The following is a 20,641-nucleotide window of genomic DNA, read 5'->3' on the forward strand; positions in this document are numbered from 1 at the left end:
ATAAACATAAACATTATTCGTCGTTTATTTAAGCGTGATATACATAACTGCATACTCATCGTAACGTACAGCTTCTAATGTGTTTTTAACGATTCCTTGAATTTGACTACCTCGAGCATTGATAAAATAATTAATAAAAAAAAGTTTGTTTCTTGAAATCTATATTTAAGAAGTTAAAAAAAAAGCAGTTATAAGTTACCAATTTAAATAGAAAAATACTAAAACCATATAAACACGCATATATATTTTACTTTTTAAGTGTAAAGCATTAAGATTTCATTCCTCATTCTCAAATGTAAGTAAAATGAAAAAAGAAACCCTAGAAAAGACATCGATTTCCCATTCCTCATAGTCATCCGTATCCCCATACTTCTTTGGAAAAACAAGCCAATCCTGCAAATTTGTTTCTAACTATTTCTCTCATGTGTTTTTTTTTAATTATTTTTATAGGTGGGTTTGAGTTGAAGAGGCGGAAAAAAAATTAATAAAAAGAAGAACAAAAAATATCATTTGATTGATTAGAGATAAATATGAGGAATGAGATGTGTGAGCTTTTTAATAAAACTAGCAAAAGTGCCCGCGCGTTGTCGCGGGTTCGAGCAGATTAACCCCTCGTGTTGGTTTGCAGTGTTTGGTGTGGTGTGTAATGAGTTATCCGTGCGACTGTGTTGCCCCATGTGCATATGTTTGTTGGATGATTTTCGTGCGGGGGTGCTTAGTAAAATATTAACGTCTGCATATATATTGGATATATCGTGTTTTGTGAAATATTTGTTAATAAATTAGGCTTGTGAGTTTTGTGATTTTTATTCAACATAAAGTATTGAATGTGTGTTAATTGGTAAGTAGTTAGAGTTGAAGTTTAATCAGGAGATGAAAGAAATGCTCAAATTAAAGCCACAAATTTTCCGGTCAACGAATTGTAGAAAAAGGTAAAGTGGTGGGCATACGTGATTTGATTGTGCATATGCATATTGGCGTATGGATATATATTGGGTAATGGTGTTATAAAGTGATTGACACTTGAATTGCAAAAACAAAAAACTTTATTTGGGGCATTGCAAACTGACAAGTAGGAATGTGATGGGAATAAAGAAAACCATACGAGATTGAAACACTAAAATAGCGAGTGAGACAACGGTCTTAGTGAAGACTGCCCTCCTTTTGCTGGTAAAACAATTCATGTGGTAGGCACGCCCAATGGTTTGGTGACTACCGCAATTTCATATAGTTTTGTTGTGTCAGCCATAGCAAATAGTGTTCCGTTTGTAACGTAATGGGTAATGAGATCCACAATTGCAAGGATACTGATGGAATTGCAGGGGCTATGAACATGAGGATCCACTTATCTTAGGATAAGGACCATAGGTTGCATGATATGTTTCGGCTTCCCTGAGTTAGTAGCATGTGCTCGGAGTTGTCAATGTTTCTCAAATGGGTCCTAAAATTGATTTTGATAGAACAAGGGGGAAGACTATCTCTTTATATTAACAAAGCCTCCAAAACGACGAAGTACAACGCATGTTGAGATAGAGTTCAGTTGAACCGCATGGAAGTCGTTCTTACATATTCCCTTTTTGTGTTGAAGGGTATTTGTGTCCATATTTTGTTTGTAGTGAATAAATATATCTTGTAATGAAACCCGTTGCATGTTTAATATGCAAAATTCTGTAGTAATTTGAGCGGCCATTGCATAATCCCAAAGTGTATGCGATGGTGTTATAAAGGCCATGGGATTCATTTGGATCAATGTCTTCACCAATCTTATACCAGTGCGTTAATGGTGCTCAATTACACACTACATGACGAATGGGAAGTGGTTGGTTTGTCATGAGTAACTCACGGGCCTTTATGAAATCTCTATTGATATGAGTCCCCTTCAATACTTCCACATCGTCAACTCACTTGACGGCGATGTATGTGTTGTGTACTTGGAAACTGTTGTTGCACCTGCTATTTGATGTTACTCGCTTCCCAGGTTTGATGTACACAACTACGTAAAGGAACCATATTTTGCGTTTCACACTTACTACCTCTTTTTAAATTAATTAAACTTATTAGTTGATGATTCATATATTTGCTTGAAATGTTGATTCTTGGTATATTATTATGTTTGATAGCTGAAAAGTTATAATTGATTTTCTTAATTCTCTATTTTCTATTTTTAATTTCGGCTTCACTCAACTTAAGAGCATGGCATTGTCGCGGGGGTGCGTGGCTCACGGGCATTTAGTAGGTAGGGGGTTGGTTCATTATTGTACCGCTTCAGGGTAGTATGTGTTTTCTTTTTAAAATAGGTTACTAATAAACTAATGAAACGATTCACAATAACAACTTTCAATGAGAATTAACTACAAGGTATTACTTAGTTAATTGGTAAAAAAAATAAAAAATTAAAGGGGTCGTATTAGTTTAACATGGTACACTGTTACCGACAATTTGGAATTTGTATAGATGATTTTTTAGATGTAAAAGCACAAGATCCATTAGTAAGTAATAATTAATTTAATAAAATCTGGCCATGTAAATAGATTTACTAATTAGTCGGTGAAAGCATACCGTATGTGCAAACAGAGATCTAAAATACCCAGATGGGTAAAACAAAGGTCAAATGCAGGCGATGAAGGCTTTAATGGTTACGTTCTTCCAACAACATGAAAACCAAAGAAGTATTTAGTTTATCAAATAAATTCAACTTGAGTGACAAGAGCACGTATCGCATGTGTGGTCTGACGGCTCGTCCGTCTTGTCAGTCTCTGTCATCTTATGGGCTTGTGTTAACTTATGCATACACGTGCTTGAAGGAGCGTTTATGTATGAATTTGTGATATTAGGTTTCCTGTTCTTCTTGTGCATTGCGGTCAGTTTTACCATCCCAACAATGTCTCAAACTTTTATCAAACAAATGAAAATAACAAAGAAAGACAGTTACTTGATAATGAGGGTTCACATTCACAGGAGTTCACAGGCGGCCAATTTAGATGAAGAATTGTTTATGGGAAATCTTTTCGTTGCCCCCCAAGTGAAAAATATGCAAGAAAAGACGACGGTTGCAGTTGATTGGGATTCCCGGGTGCAACCTCGGTTCCTTCAGAACTAATCAACTCCATATTCCAAAACGGAGGGACTATTTCCAATATTTCACTACATTTTACACTGGCTCGATAACCTTGAATCCACAAATATATTATAGAAGGTACATTAAGTACAAAAGTCGCAAGAGTTGTGTTCACTAAAATCGCTCCCTCTCATTTCAAGTTGCTGCAATTTTAGACACAATGGGGATTTTGTCGCCTTTTGGTTAAATGCTATCAAAGATTTTTACACCGTGTACTTCACGATGTGTGGTAATGCTTGAAGAACTCATTAGATTTTTATAATAAAAATAAAATTATAATGTTGCTAAATTAGATGAATTTTAACATCATTATTAGAAAAATGATAAGAAAAATAAAAAAAACGCAAATTACTTGCTACGCATTTCCTGGGCCATTATTTGCTACACCTTATAATTAACGGAATCTCGGAAACATTACCTACATGAATCCTGCATAGATGTAAATTTCCTAATAAATAATAATCAATAATATATTAATTAGCTTTGTACTAAAAAGTACCTTACAAATGCAATGAGGACGGGTCAAAGCCAGTGCTGACCGCTAGAATTTCTACTGACATAAATTATAATAACAATGACGATCCAATAAAAGTGACCTAAATTCATGAGCCGAACCACATAATTAATTACAGTGAAATTTTTGACATAACTACTGAGCAACAACACACCAAGAGTTATCATCTTCCACCATCTCTTTAGCCTTAAGCATTTCTTCCACTCGCAACAAAAGGGCGGTGTTCTATGTATTCCGTGTCACCAAATATCACACACCCTCGTAAAGTCAAAGTCAAGGTAAGAAAAAGATTACTTGATAGAAGTTGAAAACTTACCAGCTTAGTTACGCTATCAAATTCTTTGACTGCATCAAAAAAACTTTTCAACATCTTCCTCATCAACTGAAGAAGCCAAAGACTGTCATTAATGAATTCAATCCAAACAAGTTCCAACAAAAATAGGTGTAGACTGAAACGAATCATTTGATAAAAATTAACAAAATATTTTCACCCGTTAATAAAACATACCATCAGCAATCGGTATTCACGTGATACAACAAAAGTTGGATCCAAATCCTGTAGAAACATGCATATTAAGAATAAGATGCCCTAATAACCCCACAATTAATAAAATAATATCTAGTATTAAGTCCTTGTCTCGCTATATGTTCATAAATCTCAATTGATTCAATTTTAATAGTCTTAACTAATCTTGTAGTCTAAACAAAGAGAGACATAATTGTACCTTGCAGTTCCTTGATGACATATCAAGCCACCCAATTTCCATAAATAATCCTAATGATTGCTCGAGGCGAGCAATGCATTCTCATAACTCTCTACTATCAGTATGAACAACTACAATGCCAAGTAAACAAATTTAACATAAACACATTCAAAAGCACAATTTGAATAAACAAAAGTTACAATTACAATTCCGAACTCATCAAATTTTAGCGGTGCGGTAAATAAAAGGACATTAAATATATTAGTTTGACTTTGACTATGATGAGAGGAAGTCAAATTCTTTAAATCAAAAGGCCATACAAATGGTATATTAAAGGAGCCAAGTTGAGCCCAAGCTCGTTTAACTTACAAAAGCTCATATTCGGCTCATTTATCATTTAGTTTATTTAGCATAATTTATATATAAAGATATTAAACATTAAATAAAAATTATTTAAATATCGTGCTCATTTAGGCTCGTGAGTTTACTTAATCTTGATAAGTAATTATTGGGTTCGCTTATTAAACAAGTTTATTTGTAGGCTTATGTTCACCACAAACTTCTTTAAGTTACAAAAAACTCGAATTTGGCTCGCTTATCATTTAGTTATTTTTAACATAATGTATCTATAAGAATAATTATTAATATTATGTAGATATATACTATTAAACCATTATATATAAAATAAAACCCGTTGGGACCCGAACTCAATTTTCCTTTAACCAGTTCAGACCCGAACCAAAATTGATACCATTTTGACCCAAAGTCATCGTTCTTGCCCAAACCATTCTTTTTTAACCAACCCGTTTTGAACCATATTCACTTTTCTTATCACCTGTTCTTACCTAAACCTGTTGTCGGGCACGTCCAGACCCGACTAGCCTATTTTATCCAACTTAAAACCTTTTCTAACCCGAACCAAAATCAATGTTTTTTTTAAATAGCGGGGTTTAACTCGAACTCATTCTGCTTATAACAGGTTTTGACCTGAACAAAATTTGATAATTTTTTTTAAATCCCGTTTTGACTGAACTTATTTTTATGTTAACCAGTTCAGACCCGAAACAAAAGTGATACCATTTTAACCAAAACTTATTTGACTTATAATATGTTTCGACCAAAATCAAAATGATACTTTTTTTAAGCAACCCGTTTTGAACCAGATTCACTTTTCTTATAATCCGTTCTGAGTTGAACCAGTTCAACCTGTTACCATGCCCAACCAGACCAGCCCGCTTTATCCTATTCAAAACATGTGTTTAACCCAAACCAAATTGATATTTTTTAATAACCCGTTTTGACCATAACTCATTTTTCTTATAACACGTTTTATCTAAACCGGAACTCATATTATAAATAAATAACGTTTTGACCTGATCTCAGTTTGCTTTTAACCAGTTTTGAATCAAACTAAAATTGATACCGTTTGACCCAAACTCAATTTTCATATAATCCGTTTTGACCCTAAACCAAAATTGATGCTTTTTAATGAACCCGTTTTGAACCAAATTTACTTTTCTTTTAACCTATTATGACAAACCTGTTTGAACCTGTCTGTTTAGAGAAATACCAACACGAACAACGAGAAGCTAAAAAAACCAACACATAAACAAAATGGTCAGCTGAATTCAACACGCGGACTATACATGTGCCAGACGCAGCTAATCACTGGGCCATAAAAAAGTTATGTTTACAGGAACATACTCGAACCTGTGTAAAAGCATACTTGAAAACTTATACAATGCTAAGCATAATATTACAGGCTGGTTTAACCAAAAAAAGAAACACACCATGTTATTTGTTGGGAAGGAATCTAGCTGCAACATCTTCACTTGATGTGTAACTTACTTGGCCCTTCATGCAGCTTTAAATATGCAAAAAAATATATAATCAAAAAATACGTCATATGAACATCAACGGTGAGATAGTTTTTATCATTATAGGAAATGCATTAAATATATACACATAATTGAATCTGAGAGGGCGAAATCACCATGAAGTTACCCTGTGCATGTGAGACTTGGACAGTGGCAACATAAATCAAAACACAAAATTTAAATCTCAATTAGTTGAACACAATCGATGTATTCGGGTTTCATCAATTTGAATAAAGAAAGAGCAACATACTGAAATTTAAGGCGCCTTCCTAGCCTGAAATTGTTACTTATTCTAGAATTTGACCAAATACACTTTCTTCAAGCTACACATCATCCACAACATAACTCACTACATAAAATGGATCAAACTGTAGCATTGCAACATAATGACATTGTGAAGTACCTGTCAAATCTAATCTGAGCAATACCAGAGATATTGAAATCAATGCAAAAATCCAAACCCAAATTGGATTGGGTTGAAAGCATTCACATGAAATTAAATGAAACCATATAATCAATTGAACCTAAAGAAAACCGGAGAAGATGAATACATACTTCGTTTTTGTTTTGCGACGGTGGGGACTGCAAACTTTGTCCATACTTATAGCAGAGGGCTAGTGCAAAACTTAAACAACATGGTCGATTGAAATCATTAAAGATTAAATTTTCATGACCAATTGAATCCCCAATAGAATGATAAATGCATCAAAATATTAAAGGCATGTTATAACCTTCAATTAAGTTGTTAAGAAATAATGAATGTTAACTATATAATAAATATATAATAATGTACATAATAAATATAACCAGAGATACATATAAACCTTTTGCTTTCTAAAGGGTTGAAGAGTAATCTTACCAATTGTGAAACTTCGTCAACTTGTGCCAAACGCTTTAAAAACGTATCGAGGTGATTGGAAATTACTTTTCTTGGCCAATTATGAAATGTCTGTTTTACCCTTGCCATGCAATTATGAAATTACTTTTGTGCCCATCACTCCTCCTTTATATATAAATATAGATATAGATATAGATATAGATATAGATATAGATATAGATAAACAACTTTCAGTGACGTATAATGCGTACTAACAACCTAAATTGTGTATGAAAATAAGTGTAGTCATTTAATTCTTATTCTAGTATGGTTCCTTTTGATTTCCAATTTTCACCTAACTTCTTTCTAAACTCACATCTAAATGCTGCCTTAATTATTTACACTTTTATCGTAGGTCATGCATGGACATCAAGCGTGAGAAGTTTGGTTATGAGGAGTGGGACTATGTAGGGGGTGTTGGTGAATATGAAGTTGTCGTTGAATGCATGTATAAATATAGATATTAAGTTGTGAGTAAATGCAGTGTGGGTTTCATTTTTTTTAATATGTATGTAGGAATTTTAAGTTGATGAGTTATTATAATTAATATGTGTTTAATGTTGGAATATCGTATGCCCGAGACACATAATTAAGTTAATGTGGCTAGTTATGTTTGATCCAAGTCGGGTCATACCCAATAACGAGTTAGACACACACCAATTATGTATTTGTTAAGATAAGATCTATAAGACAAATACAGAACACGACACATTCAGAAAAACGGGTTTCTGAGTAATTACTTGAAAGTATTAAATAATTAATTGGTTAATTTATTTATTCAAATAATTATTATTGGAATAATTATTTAACTATGTATTCTTTTATAAAATGGTTTATAAAAGATGGGGTGTTTATATATTTTATAAAGTATAAAATATATAAAATAAAAAAAAAAAAAAAAAAAAAAAATAATGTTGGGGCCGGTTTTGGGTGGGCCCCACACCCCACCAATTTGGTCAAAATGTCAACATGCAAAAGATGGAGTGTTGTCTTGTATAAACCCATGTGATGGTGTTTGCATGTGAGGATAAATAATGATCAAGTGTTTACATCTTTTAAGTAACCTTTTGAAAAACAAAAAAAAACCTTTTTCTTTCTTTCTCTCAACCTCACGGCCAAAAGGAAGAAGAAAAAGGCTCGGGTTTTTCGTGTTCAAGCTCCCTAGCATAGCTCGGTGCGTGTTGGAGGCTCGGGGTATAATCGGTTTGAGGGTTTTCATTTGAAAGTCTTGCATTCACATCATCATCTTCTTCAACCATCCACCAAACTCTTAAAGGGCTAAGATTGTAAGTGTTTACATACTTTGATAGTTTAGTTATTCCCGTATCATTTGATCCTAGCTTCGGGTTTCTAGTAAATAGATTATTGGTAATCTTGCAATGAATAAACTAGATTGTTCATATGGTTAGTTTGTCTATCACGTTTCCGCATTAATTATAACTAGTTAAACGGTTAACTAAGTTTGTAAATTCCATAGAAACCCAACAAATGGCATCCAGAGCCGGGATACGGGAAACTAAGCTTCGGGTTCTCGGTTTTTTATTTTCCCCTTGAAAGATTTATACAAAAATTAACATGCATGATATTTTTGTATTTAATCTTGTTATTGTTTTTGGCTTAGTTCAAAAAAAAAAAAAAAAAAAAAAAAAACCGAGCAAATGGGCCGAAGCCCAATTCGGGTGAATTTGGGCCGAAGCCCACTTGAAAAAGGGTTATTGGGCTAACCGGTTTTATAAAAATTTTTGGGCCGAGCCCATGGGTTTTTATATTGGGCCGGGCCCATAAGTTTCATTTGGGCCGAGCCCATGCAATTTTGTTTGGGCCGAGCCCATGCAGTTTTGATTGGGCCGAAGCCCATAATCTTGGTATTGGGTCAAGCCCAAATGGGTTGGGCTAGGCCCGATAAAGGCAAGGGGTTTTGGAACGGGTTCCTATGACATATCGGGTTATGTTTGTTAGTACTAGACCGAGCCGTAGACCAAATGGATGTTTTGTTTGTGATTGATGGTTGTGATTGTAATTTATTATTCAAAGTATCGGTTTGTAATAATTAATTAGGGGCTATTTTGTAATTATTTATTCATATGGGCATGTAATAAATAGGTAATTTGTAATATCTTTATTTTATAGAAAAAATGTATTAGGACATTTAATTTTGTAAAATTAAAGAAGATTGCAAAGTTGGAAGTTTGGGCCTAATTGGGCCGGGTATGGTCATAATGGGTTTCACAAGCCCATTAAGGGATTCAAGCCCAAAAGGACCTAAGCCCACCAATTGAGCCCAAGTGGAAGCTTATGGAAGCTAAGGCCCAAGTTCAAGCCCAATGGATCACAACAAGGTTGAAGAAGATGCTCGAAGCATTTGGATGCGGGATCGAGTGGGAGCTACAACATCCATGTGTCATGTGTCCCTTAGGATCGGACCTAAGACACACACTTGTTTCGGCTAACAAGTGTGGTCTAACTTAGTGGCTCGTGTCTAGTATAATTATGTATGCTTGTTAATTGATTGTTTGATTGTGTGGTTGTTAGATATTAGGATATCAACTTCGTCACATAGAATTAATTAACAAAGCATAAAACGGGTTCTAATAATTATCGGTAATTACGTGACACATAGTTTAATAAAATGGATTTATTAACTAGCCGTCTCACGCCCATAATAAAATGGCTTTATTATAAATTAGAATTTTGAAAATGGTTTCAAAATATCATGTTACTAAATGCATGTTAGAACATGATTTAAAGTTTTACAACTAGAATTATTAAAACTAAAAATCCCTTTTTAAATTTAAGGATAATAAGTTAAACACCATCCTTTTGTATAACACTTAACATATTAATAAGCTCTTAGTGGGAAAAAGGTCACCTAACCGCATAGAGTAAATTAACATGTTGAGGTAATATTGGCATAAAATGGGAAAAAGGTCACCTAACCGTTTGTATGTTAATATTACAAGTTGATACAAGTAGGACGACTTAAATTAGAACCATGTGAAGAGGGTCACCCAAGCATGGGGTCTAATAGGTGTTGATGGGATAAACATGCCAACACGAAATATGATTTCGAACCGGTCCCATAAATTCTAGAAGTTGCAAAAGGGTTTGCAATTGTTATGAATAACTACCTTGATAAACCGACAATGGGAAAAAGGTCACCTAACCGGAGTCGGGTTTATCGTTGGATTCTAGATTTTAATTATTAATTATATTTGCATATATAAAAAAGGGTATTAATAATTAAAAGGTAAAACACTAAAATGAACTTAATTAAAATTCTGCAGATGGCCGCACACGTCGACGACAACATAATCCCTAACGTCCAAAACGTATCTCTCCGATCTATTCTCGCTAAAGACCGTCTTAACCACAATAACTTTTCGGATTGGTTCCGAAATTTAAGGATTGTTCTAAAACAAGAAAAATTATATCATGTTTTGGAAACACCTATCCCCGAAGAACCGGAAGAGGGAACTGAGGTCGAATACATGAATTGGGTCAAACTCACGGAAGATTCCATTCAAGTATCATGCCTCATGTTGGCGACTATGGTTCCCGAAATCCAAAAGGATTTCGAAAACCATAATGCGTACGACATGATTACTCAACTTAAGGAAATGTTCCTTAAGCAATCGAGAGTGGAAAGGTTCGAAACGGTTCGAGCCTTACATGCATGTAGAATGGATGATAGTCAACCAGTTTCATCTTATGTACTTAAGATGAAAAGTTATATTGATCGGCTCACTAAGCTCAATTGTCCCATCTCAAATGAGTTAGCAACGGATTTGATCCTTAACTCTTTGTCGAAAAGGTTCGACACTTTCGTGTTAAATTATAACATGAACGGGTGGGACAAAACCATTGGAGAACTTCACTCAATGCTTAAAACAGCCGAGGCGAGCATGGGCAAAAGGGTTTTACCCGTGTTTGCAATCAATGAAGGTAGATCCAAGAATCGATCTCAACCCAATCTTAAGGCTAAGGTAGCTAAAAGGAAGGGTCCCCCTATGCATCTTAAGGGTAAGGGCAAATCACCGGTTATGGCAAAGAAACAAAAGGTTGTGGAACCAAGGGGTCATAAGGATGATCCTTGTTTTGGTTGTGGGGAGACCGGACACTGGAAACGCAATTGCCCGGTCTACCTAAAAGAGCTAAAAGACAAGAGGAATGCGGCGCATACCTCGGGTAATGTCTTTATGATTAATGTTGAGCTAAATCTTATTTCTTCTAACACATGGGTATTGGATACCGGATGTGGAACTCATATTTGCAATTGGTTGCAGGGGTTCAAAAAGAATGAAGACTTAAAGAAGGGCGAAGTGAATCTTTTCATGGGCAACGGTGCAAGAGTACACGTGGTCGCTAGAGGAGACTTCACTTTATCACTTCCAAGTGGTTTGGAAGTTGTTTTAAAAAATGTTTTGTATGCTCCTAGTTTGACTAGGAACATTATTTCTGTGCACCTTCTTAGACAATGTAACTTTGACTTTAAATTTGTAGGATCGGAAATGCATGTGTCATCTAATGGTATCTTTTATTTTAAAGCTGTACCAAACAACGGTATTTATGAATTGGTTCATGATAATACCTCAAATAGCTCATTATATCAAACTTCTACTAAAAGACTCAAAAAGGGTTTGAGTGATTCCTACATTTGGCATTGTCGCCTTGGACACATAAACAAGAATCGTATAAACACTCTCCAAAAGAATGGTCTTTTGAAAACAAACGAGTTAGGTTCGTTTGATGAGTGTGAATCTTGTATTCAAGGCAAGATGACCAAAGAGCCTTTCAAAGGTACAAATGAAAGGGCTAAGGATTTGTTAGGTATCATACATACGGATGTATGCGGACCTTTCAAGCCAACTAGTAGGAATAGTGAAAGGTACTTCATTACCTTTACCGACGATTTTAGTCGATATGGGTATGTTTATCTAATGAAACACAAACATGAAGCCTTTGAAATGTTCAAAGAATTTCAAAATGAAGTGCAAAATCAGCTCAACCGAACAATCAAGGTACTCCGCTCCGATAGAGGAGGCGAATACCTAAGTGATACCTTTCAAAGTCATCTTAGAGATTGTGGAATTATTTCACAGCTCACTCCTCCTGGAACTCCTCAACATAACGGAGTATCCGAGAGGAGGAATCGAACACTGTTGGACATGGTTCGATCAATGATGGCACGAAGCTCACTACCGCCATCATTTTGGGGATATGCGCTACTCACAGCGGCTCGTATTTTGAATATGGCCCCGACCAAAAAGGTGGATCGAATACCCTATGAAGTGTGGCATGGAAAGGTTCCATCCTTTTCATATTTAAGGATATGGGGATGCATAGTTTATGTTAAACGTGACACCCCAAATAAGCTTGAGGCTCGATCCATCAGGTGTGTCTTCATAGGATACCCAAAGGATGATATAGGATATATATTCTATGATCCTAGTGAACAAAGAGTGTTTGTTTCACGCAAAGGATACTTCTTAGAAACTAGGTTCCTTATGGAAGGACCTAGTGAAAAGAGAGTGGAACTTGAAGAGGTTCAAGAATCACTGGATGATACACAGTTGGTCGATACTAGCTTTCAACACGAGGATGTTGAAGATGATCAAATGGTTGATCATACGCACGTTGCTCGCAGATCTAGTAGGGTTAGTCAACCTCCCAAGAGATATGGATTTCTTGTGGATGATTGCTACTTGATTGATTCGGATGAACCGATCTCCTACAAAGATGCTATGTCACAACCTGATTGTGACAAATGGCTTGAAGCCATGAGCGCCGAGATGCAATCCATGCACGATAACCAAGTTTGGGAATTGGTTGATCGTCCACTTAACTCCAAACTGGTTGGATGTAAGTGGGTCTTCAAAAAGAAGACCGATATGCATGGAAATTTAGATACTTACAAAGCTCGACTTGTCGCAAAAGGTTTCACGCAAACTCAAGGGATTGATTATGATGAAACCTTCTCGCCAGTCGCGATGCTTAAGTCGATCAGGATATTGTTTGCCATTGCAGCTCATTTTGATTATGAGATATGGCAAATGGATGTCAAGACCGCTTTTCTAAATGGATATCTTGAGGAAGATGTCCATATGGTTCAGCCTGAAGGTTTTGTCGATCCATCTAATCCTGATAAAGTTTGTAAGTTAAGGAAATCAATCTACGGATTGAAACAAGCATCACGGATGTGGAATCATCGTTTTAATGAAGAAATCAAAGCGTTTGGTTTCGTCCAAAACGGTGATGAGGCATGTGTGTATAAATGGGCTAGTGGGAGTATAATCATTTTCCTTATTTTGTATGTCGATGATATACTTTTATTTGGAAATGATATACCAAGTATGGAAAACGTTAAAACGTGGTTAAGTAGTCGTTTCTCAATTAAGGATCTTGGAGAAGCGACATATATCTTGGGAATAAAAGTCTATAGGGATAGACAAAGGAAATTGATCGGACTCAATCAAAGTGCGTACATTGATAAAATCCTAAAGAGGTTTAGGATGGAAAACTCTAAGAAAGGTTTGGTGCCTATTCCTAGAGGAACCGTATTAAGCTCATCCCAAAGTCCTAGCTCTAAGGAAGAGCAGGATAGGATGAAGCATGTTCCTTATGCTTCGGCAATAGGATCTATTATGTATGCAATGATGTGCACTAGACCGGATGTCTCGTATGCTTTAAGCATAACAAGTAGATACCAGCACAACCCAGGTGACAGTCATTGGATGGCTGTCAAGAATATATTAAAATACCTTAGAAGGACTAAGGATATGTTTTTAATATATGGGTCTGGTGAGGAGGAACTCGTCGTAAAGGGTTACGTGGATGCGAGTTTCCAAACTGACCGAGATGATTCTCGGTCACAGTCGGGATATGTTTTCATCTTAAATGGAGGCGCTGTCTCTTGGAAGAGTTCGAAGCAGGATGTTGTCGCGTTATCCACTACAGAATCTGAGTACATCGCCGCTTCAATGGCAGCCCAAGAGGCTGCATGGATGAAAAAGTTCATCATGGATCTAGGGATTATCTCTTCCATTCAGGAGCCCCTAGAGATATTCTGTGACAATGAGGGTGCTATTGCACAGATCAAGGAGCCTCGTGCTCATCAGAAAACGAGGCACATTGAGCGCAGATTCAACTACATAAGGGATGAAGTTGAAAAGAGAAAAATATGTATTCATAAAGTTCATACCGATCAAAATATTGCGGACCCACTCACGAAGCTCCTCGATAGGCCAAAGCATGAGGGTCATGTTTGTGCATTAGGACTTCGGTATTCTAGTGAGTGGATTTAATCCGTGTTTAGTGTTTGTTTAAGAACGAATGTAATGGGTATCTCATGAAATTAATTAAGTTTTAATTATTAAATGAGTTATGTTCTATTTTTGCATGTTTAATCCATGAATGACTTATGTTGTTCTAAACGTCCGTAGTCGATCATGCTTGTGGGAACAAGTATGAAGGTAAGACTATTATGAACCCGGATTGGTTGATATTCATGTGATGAATATAAGGCATAGGTTTGCCACCAAGGTTCATAGATATTTGTGGGATACAAATATTGGACATGATCCGCTCTCGAGGATCACTGCATGGAGTTAGTGCAACTGATCATAAGTAATCCTTGAGTAAAGGCGAGTATCATTGTGTCCTTTGACCTGAGATGCATATTGGATCTGACTTTTCATCAAGTCTGATAACTTGACTCTCTTCTTTGTTTTTCGGTAACACGATGACATAAAAGAAAGAGCTCAGATATCATACGAGATGTCAACAAGGATGTATGCAGTCAAGATGGGATTTGTTCCTCTTATGTGTTGAGAGTTTAGATGTCTAAGGCCTGTTAAGTTAAATCAATGAGAGAATGATCAATCTATGTCTCTTCGATTTGACAGGACATCTAGTAACAAAGGGATGTAATGATAAGACTTACCTATATCATATCAAGTATGGACTTGAAGGGGATGATGTTATTGAATGGCACTTAGTCAAACATACTAGGGGTGGTGACCTGTTGTTAGGCGGTATTCACCATTAGCATTAACTTCCTATGAGTCTCATGCAAGTGGGAGATTGTTGGAATATCGTATGCCCGAGACACATAATTAAGTTAATGTGGCTAGTTATGTTTGATCCAAGTCGGGTCATACCCAATAACGAGTTAGACACACACCAATTATGTATTTGTTAAGATAAGATCTATAAGACAAATACAGAACACGACACATTCAGAAAAACGGGTTTCTGAGTAATTACTTGAAAGTATTAAATAATTAATTGGTTAATTTATTTATTCAAATAATTATTATTGGAATAATTATTTAACTATGTATTCTTTTATAAAATGGTTTATAAAAGATGGGGTGTTTATATATTTTATAAAGTATAAAATATATAAAATAAAAAAAAAAAAAAAAAAAAAAATAATGTTGGGGCCGGTTTTGGGTGGGCCCCACACCCCACCAATTTGGTCAAAATGTCAACATGCAAAAGATGGAGTGTTGTCTTGTATAAACCCATGTGATGGTGTTTGCATGTGAGGATAAATAATGATCAAGTGTTTACATCTTTTAAGTAACCTTTTGAAAAACAAAAAAAACCTTTTTCTTTCTTTCTCTCAACCTCACGGCCAAAAGGAAGAAGAAAAAGGCTCGGGTTTTTCGTGTTCAAGCTCCCTAGCATAGCTCGGTGCGTGTTGGAGGCTCGGGGTATAATCGGTTTGAGGGTTTTCATTTGAAAGTCTTGCATTCACATCATCATCTTCTTCAACCATCCACCAAACTCTTAAAGGGCTAAGATTGTAAGTGTTTACATACTTTGATAGTTTAGTTATTCCCGTATCATTTGATCCTAGCTTCGGGTTTCTAGTAAATAGATTATTGGTAATCTTGCAATGAATAAACTAGATTGTTCATATGGTTAGTTTGTCTATCACGTTTCCGCATTAATTATAACTAGTTAAACGGTTAACTAAGTTTGTAAATTCCATAGAAACCCAACTAAATAGTGGTTATAATTTCTTAGAAAGAGGGTAAAGGTGTGTTTACTGTAGGGTTGAATGGGTGTGAAATGGATATATTCTTCATTTGTGGTGATAAAGGAGGAAGAGTTTTTTGATGGTTAATCAAGTGAGCAATGTAACTAATGCATAATGTTAGGAGACCATGGGAGCAATCTAATGATCGCTCTTGTCAATATCCTCCCACCTTATTGTTGACAGCCAATGACGATGACAGGGTTGTGCACTTGCACACGTTGAAATTTTTGGCGGTACGTATTTCATTTTCGTGTCTATATGGTTGTTGGGATAATATATAGGTAACCAGCTTTGGTTAAAAAAAAACAAGCTACTATATATAAGCTAACAAAGTTAATAGAACCATAATGAAACGTGGAGTTAAGAATGTGGGTAGTGACTATAAAAATAATAATAGTAATAACATATTTAAACCATAGACTTTTGTTCGGCAAGGCTATAAATATAATATTAGTAACCTGGTGAATTAATTCGTGAAAGGGTTGTTCATATCAAATCCCTAATTTTTACTTTCCAAAATATTTTTATTAAACTTTCACAAACATAATAGTTATTTTCAAACTTATGTTAGATGTTTGTTTAAACAATTTTTATATGGTAATTTTGTCAACTTTGTTTTATTGTTCCATTAATTTCAATATTGGTAACATGGTCACTAATGTTTCTTTAAAAAAAGAACTCTTTTTTGCTGTGAAGTCATATGACCACATACGGAAAGTAAATGTAATCATCATTCACAAAGGGAAGGACACTCAAGGAATAAAACAAAAAACCATTTATGGCTTGTTTACGTGAGCCATTAAGTTAATTGAATCTTTTCATACAATATTGTTTTATCTATTGATTTTACAAATTTCCAACACTACCAAAAGTGTTTTTACAAATTTCCAACACTATCAAAAGTGTGCTTAGTTTAGTCCTAACTTTACACTAACATCTTTTTCCTTAGCCCAAATCACCTCAACTTTTCCTTATTACATCCTTCGAACCTTGAGAAATAGTGTATAGAGGGTATGATAAGTGGAGAAAAGGGAGGTTGTTATTCATTGGTATGTATGTATCTATGTTTATGTAATAGAAGCACAATAATTCACTATATATACGCTAACAAAGTTAATAGAAACATAATGACACATGGGAGTTAAGAATGCGGATAGTCATCATAATAATGATAATAATAATAATAATCTTAATAATAACACATGTAAACCCTTTTGTTTTCTAAAGGATTGAAGAGTAATGTCTCAAAAATTGAAGCTTCATGATGTTGTACTAAGAGCTTTAAGAGTTGATGGATACATTGACAAATTACTTTTCTTGCCCTATTATGAAATATCGGTTTTGTCCTTCACACACAATTATGAAAAGACTTTTGTGCCCATCACTCTTCCTTTATATATAATATAGATTAGAAACAAATTAAAAAATATGATTTTTTAGTTAAAGAGAATTACGGTCTCGATCACTATGGTTTTTCTCATGTAGCTCATTTGACAATAAATGCAAACTTATTATGAATTAGCGACCGACATTTAACTTAGGTTACCCCTTATTAAATAATCCATTCATTGATGCCGCTCACTGGGTTGTACGTGCCCCTCACAAGAAGGGCAAATTTGTCTTTTGTGTTTTGACCAAGGACTGAGCAGAATATTTTTGGTTGGGTTAAAATTAAGTTTTAATATGATTTATCAATACCATCAGTATCAATTCGGTGTTAACTTGCACAAGTATTTCTCAAATTTTTAACTTCTATACCGGTGTAGAACCATACATTTTCAATGCAGATACTGATACCAAGATTTTAAATTATATGTCCATGTACGTGCGCCACAATTTCAACATCAAACAAAGGACATATAATAAACGAAATATAAATTATTTCCTTTTTCTTTTTGGAATAACGAAATTTTTGTGTTTAGGACACTACATTTTTCAAATTTAAAAGCCCTGTTACTCCACTCTGGCCAAACTATGTTGTCTTAATCGGGCCAAGCTGTCTTCAAAGTGTGACTTGGGCTTTCCCGTGGGAAATCATACCGCCGGCTGCCACTTGACAATCGTTGGGCCACCACAAAGGTAGAACTCTCTAGCGTAACCCATGGTGGGACGAAAACCCAAGTAGGCTTGGGATTCAAGCTGACAACCTTGCACAATTCCTAGAACAAATTTTTCATTGCCTTAATCCACAAAAGTGCCACAACTGGAGATCGAATTTGGGTCTCCACGGAAAAACTCAAACCTTTTACCGTTAGGCCACAAGTATTTAATTAATCTAACAATTTAATAAATTCACTATATATTAAATGTTTATCATTTAAGCTGTTAAATCATAAGTTCTATAATACTCAAAAGCAACTTAATATTTAGATAGAATTACAAATTTTGTCCTTTTATGGATCGTGTCCCTTTTTTAGTTTGTTTACAGGCGGTGTCCTTTAAACATTTTTTCCTACACGTTATGTCCTTTACAATAACTGGGCTAGAAAAGCTCAGTTAAATATAAGGGCTTTTTGGTCTTTTCGTCTATACCTGCAAAAACATTATCCAATCCCCCCTCCTTTCAACCCCCCCCCCCCGACGATTAGGGCTTCATTAATAAAAGCCGTTTGCACTTCCATCATTCAACCACCACCACAACTCCGGCCACCATTTTAGTTCTAGTAACCACCACCGGAGGATTGGTTAAGACGGTGAACAAAGCTACTAAACCAGAGGTTACAGACCAACCCATTCCTGAATATGAAAAATCGAACCTGGACTGGGTCTCGTCGTTCTGGGGAAATTTGTGGCGATGGTATGTGGTTGCCACCGATGGTGGTGGCCGACGGTTATAGCTATCGATTCTTCAAACCAGAAACATGCAACTCAAGTCGGTGTTTAGGCTTGGTGTGTGGTTGCAATTAGTGGTGGTGGCTGTGTGTGATGTTCTAGGTGGTTGATGATGGCGGTGGTTGTGTGGTGGAGTGGTGTTAGTTTTGAAGATGAAGAGTAGATGTGAAGTGTGGTGGAGTGGCTGTGTGTGATGTTCTGGGGAACTGATAAACTTTTTGCAGGTATAAACGAAAAGACCAAAAAACCCTCATATTTACCTGAGTTTTTCTAACCCAGTTAGCGTAAATGACATAACGTGTAGAAAAAAAAATGTTTAAAGGACACCGCTTGTAAACAAACTAAGAAAGGGACACGATCCATAAATTGGTTTTGTCTAAAGGACAAAATTTGTAATTATGTCTAATATTTATTAATAATATCGATGCATTGTAGATATAATTAACATGTAAATACCATCATCTAATATGTACCAAATACCCTACAAACACAACCTTTTAATTCCTTTGGGAGCTGTTAGATTATATGGGTAGTATTACTAGGGGATTGACAAACCCGTTCATGGTTGGTCGCGTTAACTCAGAATTACTTGGTTATGAACCATCAATCAACCAGCGGTGCTTTGTTTGTGATAGAACATTTATAGTGGGGCATTTTTACTAGTTAGACTTGACTAATATATCTACATCACTAATGTGAATTTATGTGTATATTTGTGTCGTTAAACTTGCGAACTCACCATCCATTTCAGGTTTGGGATGATAAACTTAGAAGGGCTTATTGACTTAGGGGTTTGTATCATGGTTCTAATTTCACAGCGAAAGTCTCAACTCTATGTAATACACTTAATTTTTTTAGTATTATGCAAAGATTTGTTTTAGCTCATTCTTGCTGAACAATGTTGTTCGAAACCCTATTCGTCTTACCTTGTAATTTTGCTTCAATGATGTATGAAAAAACGCACAGCTAAATGCATCTTCTTCATGTTTAAGAAATTATAAAGCACAATTCTATAAAACTGAATCAAATACAATAAATTACATTTATGTATTCAGATGCAAAAAATCATTGAAGAGTGTTGGAACATGTTTTGTGCCAGTAGTTCATGTGTTAGTCGTTTATTATCGAGTCTGTAAAGAATACATTGTTTTTTGCTGGTTATGGTTATGTTTTGTATGGAGCAAAGTTAGTGGTAGGCGAAGTCAGCTAAGTCGCCAGGTGTGTATTTAGGCGAACATGCTAGGTATATAAAGATGAGAAAGATCCGATTCATCATCGTTCACTCATTAAACTTGGATCTAGTCTATGATTATAGTCAATTTGTATCAGTTAGGTAAAGTGTGTTTTTAGAGAATTTGGACAAAATAAGGACACAAAGATCTCAATAAATGATTGAATTAGTTAACTTATCAATAGTTTACAAACTATTTACAGTTCCTGGTCCATTCGCTAACAAGCCTAGCGAATGAACCTCCATACGCTACGCCATTTGCTAACATGCTTGCAAATGGCCTTCTACCAAACACAACCCAAACGCCAAACAACCTTAGTGTATGACCTATCTAATCCAAAAACCCCATTTGCTAAACAACCTTAGCGAATGGGCTATCAATAATTACAATATTAACCCCCCGACTATTACCAGAAGACCAATTACATTTAATCAAAGACTGAGA

This window comes from Bidens hawaiensis, unplaced genomic scaffold, assembly GCF_021521415.1.
Source record: "Bidens hawaiensis isolate Kalapana, Puna unplaced genomic scaffold, B.hawaiensis_p1.1 tig00039627_1, whole genome shotgun sequence".
Lineage (NCBI taxonomy): Eukaryota > Viridiplantae > Streptophyta > Magnoliopsida > Asterales > Asteraceae > Bidens > Bidens hawaiensis.